Below are 4,473 nucleotides of genomic sequence, written 5' to 3'. Positions count from 1 at the left end.
ATTGAATGGGCGTTCGGGATTTATGACATTTGTCGGGTTCCGAGAGGCTGGCCCAATTTAACATTTTGGTTGACTTTTTGATTTTTGATAAAGATAGGAGCTTTATTAATTGAAATTGATTTCTATAGTAGTGTTTGATATTATTGAGTTATTTAGGCTAGATTTGACCCGTTTAGAGGCCGATTCGATAGGTAAGGGCTTTTTAGAGTATTGAATTGGCTTGTTCGAGGTAAGTATCTGGCCTAACCTTGTGTGGAAAATACCCCTTAGGATTTAGACTTGATTGCTTATTCGTGTTTTGTGAAAAGCGAGTTGTATATGAGATGACGAGCATGTACACGTGTGATATGTGTGGATTATGATAGGATATATGAAACATGCTTAAACCACTTTATGACTACATGACCGTAATCACTACATTTGACTTAGATATACTAATGTTTAATTGTTGAACAAACCCCCCCCCCCCCCGATCTTTTATGTTATTGTCATGTCCTTGTGTACTTTGTTGATAAATTGTGAGCTTATATCTTGATAAAACCTTGGTATTATTATTTCGTGATATTATGGCACATGTTGACATGTTGTGTAATTGATTATTGTTGTGCAGAGTATAAGGGTGGCATTTCACTATTGTTATTGTGCGGATCAATATGGATGGTTGTTGTGATATTGTCAGGGTAGAGCGATACGGGTGTCTATTGTGATATTGCCAGGGCGGAGCGATACAGGTGGCTATTGTGATATTGTCAGGGATGTGGCCACGAGGTGCTAATTTTGTGCGTTACATTGTGATGACTTATTGTTAAAACTGAGCCTTTCCTTGCATTGAATCGCTATCACTTATTCTGATGAGGTTATTGCTATTGTTTTCTACTATACTTTTGTTGTCAGTCTTTGATTTATTGCACATGATATTTTGACTATTGAGTATCACATGACTTGAACCTCGTCACTACTTCACTTAGGTTAGTCTGGAAACGTATTGGGTACCGACCGTAGTGTACTCATACTATACTTCTGCATATTTTTGTCCATATCTAGATGTTGGGGGTAGAGGATCCAAGCAGTGAGAGCTTACTTGACCGTGAGGATTCAAGGTAGAGCTGCATTGATCGCAGTCCCTTAGAGTCCTTTCCTTATATTTATACTTTCAATTCTCTATCCCAAAATTATTGTATTTTGAGATATTTTTATGTATTTAGTTAGAGCTCGTGACTTTGTACTACCTAGTTTTGGGGAGAGTTTTTTTTATTATCACCGCTTTGGCTGGTATTACCTCTATTTATGCATTTATATTAAACTTTATTTCATTATATCATGTTTTTGTTAATTTAACTGTTGTAAGTGATCAGCTTACCTAGTTGTAGAGACTAGGTTCCATCCCGATCCTACGTTGGAATTTGGGTTATGACAAGTTGGTATCAGAGCTCTAGGTTCATAGGTTTTACGAGTCATGAGCAAGTTTAGCAGAGTCTTGCGGATCGATATGGATACGTTTATACTTATCTTCGAGAGGCTATCGAGCTATTAGAAAACATCACTTTCTTTTATTCCTTATCGTGCCGATTTGATATTCTGAAGTTTGGACCTTTACTCTTCAATTCTCTCACAGATGATGAGCACAGGCGCTACCAGATCAGCTAAGCAAACACCCTTGCCCCATGCTAGAGCCGTGAGAGGCCAGGGCTGTGGTAAAGGCCGATGAGACGTGTTGCAGCAGTTGAGGAGCCTCCAGTAGCTTCGGTTGGGTAGCAGGAACCTGGGGGGCATATTGCTACCCCTGGACTTCAGGAAACCTTGGCACACTTTCTAAGCATGTTTGGGACTTTGGCTCAGGTAATGGTTGATTCCAATTGAACCACTACTTCACAGATTGGGGAGGAGCTCAAACTCTCTTCGCCCGTACACCAGAGTAGTTGGCTCATGCTTATCAGACATCGGGTGTTGTGCCGGTACAACCAGTAGTTGCAGTTTAGCCTAAGGTAAGGCCAGTTGTGTCAGCTAAGGGGCAGAGGAGTTTGGAGAGGTTTCAGAAGTTCCATCCTCCCCAGTTCAGTGGAGGGCCATCTGAGGATGCACAAGATATCTTAGATCATTGTCATTGCATTTTGCAACTATGGGTGTGGTGGAGCCAAGTGGGGTCGACTTTACTACATTTCAACTGACAGACCGACATATAGATGGTGGCAGACTTATCAGATGAGTAGGCCAGCTGGTGCAGCAGCACTTACTTGATCCCATTTCTCTGAACTTTTTTTGAGAGAGTTTATTCCACAGACCCGCATGGATGAGTTGCGCTTTGAGTTCGAGTGATTGCGCCAGGGGAGTATGACTGTGTCTAAGTATGCTATGAGGTTTACAGAGTTATCTTGTCATGCACCTGCTTTGATTTCCACTGTTAGAGAGAGAGTTTGTAGATTTATTAAGGGACTCGATTGTAGCCTTAGATTTAGGATGGCATGGGAACTGGAGATTGAGACTCCATTCCACTAGGTTGTAGAGTTTGGTAGGAGTTTGGACCGTATCCGCGGGCGGGAGAGGGAGGATAGAGAGGCTAAGAGGCCTCGAGGTTCTGGAGAATTTATTGGATTCTACTCTTCGGCTCTAACACATCATGGCGGAGGCTTCGTCAGTCGGCCAATTCACTCTGCACTTGAGGTTACCTGTAATGCTCCAACTAGTTAGGGACCCCAGAGTAATCATATCAGACAGCCCTCTTTTAATGCACCTTCTGCACGGGGTTCCTACAATAATTATTCCAGTCATTCGGCACAGACCTAGTACCAGCAGTCATGCCCGTAGAGGGTTTGTTTTGAGTGTGGTGATACTAGGTACATTATGAGAGATTTTCCCAGACTTCAGAGGGGTGGACTTCAGTAAGGTACCCAGTCTATGGTTACCACTCTGGTTGCTTCTCCACCTGCACAACCAGCTAGATGTGGAGTACAGGCGGGTAGAGGACGTCCTAGAGGGGGAGGTCATGCCCGTTGTTATGCTTTCCTTAGTAGGACTGAGGCTGTTGCATCAGATGTTTTCACTACAGTTCCAATATGTCATAGAGATACACCAGTTTCATTGATCCGGGTTTTACTTATTCGTATGTGTCATTCTATTTTGCTTCATATTTGGTTGTCTCATTATTCTATGGATACTCTTGTGTATATGTCTATACCCGTTTAGGATTTTATTGTGGTGGAACGTGTCTATCACTATTGTTTGGTCACTATGGGGGCTATGTATGCTTGATCATCATCTCGATATGTTGTCCAAGTTTAGATGTGGATGTGTTAGTAGATCTTTCAGTTGTTCATTTGTGGGACAAAACGAATTCTTATATCTAGTTGATGCGTACAGACTCAAGAGGATTACTTGCGCATTGGTTGAGACTATAGTCGGGCCATAGAGAGATATTAGTCGAGGGCTAAGAAGATGGGTTATCTCCTGCGAGAGGATTTGAGGTTGTGTGATTCGTATGAGGCTTCTATTCAGCGAAATGCATATACTACCATTTCAGAGGGCTTGAGGAAGTTCGCACGACTGTCACAAGGATGAATATGCACTTATTAGAGTCTTTGGAGTGTTTTATGACTAGTATTACATAAGTTTATGAAGTATTCAGTTTATCAATAGTACATGATCGAGGCATCTATGAAGGAAGAGTACTATAGGTTACAAACGATGTGTTTTATGGCTTTGAGCCAAGTGGGGGAGTTTGCCATCGACGATCGGATTTCATGGTCATGTGTTATATCAGTTTTTAGACTAAGGGGCATTTGTGGGTTAGCTATGACTTAAAATGGATGACTTCTAGGATGATTTTTGAACAAGAGATCGAATGGTTGTATGATGTACTGCACCTTATGGCTATATAAGGGTCTTGAGATGATTCAGGTTTGATACTCGTTGTGGATGTAGTGTGCAAGGAAAAGAAATTACTTGGTTGCTTCTTTTGGATATTTATGTATTCGTGGAGTGCGGGTTATTCAGTGTGTATTGGTTGTGCATTAGATGTTGGAGAGAGGTGAGTGACTTTCAAGAAGGTTCTAATGAGTTCAATATTTATATGTGGTGTTTAAGGATTTGCGTATGGGTAGAACTTAGGGTTTGCATTGGATAGTGCCGAGACTCACAGTAAGTTTGGATCGGACTACGTGCCATAGCGGGGTCATGATAGGAAATGATTCTTCATGCTTATTTCGGGTGCTTTTCTTCTCCCTTGTGAAATGGGTTCATAGCGTTGTGCTTTGTGGTGGTATTTGTGGGGCTAGTAGGGTGATTCTCTTATTTGGTTCTCCTTCCGTCTTTGGTTATATTCAAGTTATTGCTTGTTGGGTGCATGGGTTACATCCTATGTGACTAGGTAGCATTTGGTATGGCCCGTCGGTCGAATAGCTTGTACTGGGTAAGATGAGATCATTGGATCTGGAATTATTGCAATCAAACTTGGATAAGTTATGTTTGGATGTCATT

Source organism: Nicotiana tomentosiformis, chromosome 2, assembly GCF_000390325.3.
Source record: "Nicotiana tomentosiformis chromosome 2, ASM39032v3, whole genome shotgun sequence".
Classification (NCBI taxonomy): Eukaryota; Viridiplantae; Streptophyta; class Magnoliopsida; order Solanales; family Solanaceae; genus Nicotiana; species Nicotiana tomentosiformis.
The sequence above is the reverse complement of the archived record's forward strand: the minus strand, read 5'-3'. Positions refer to the sequence as shown.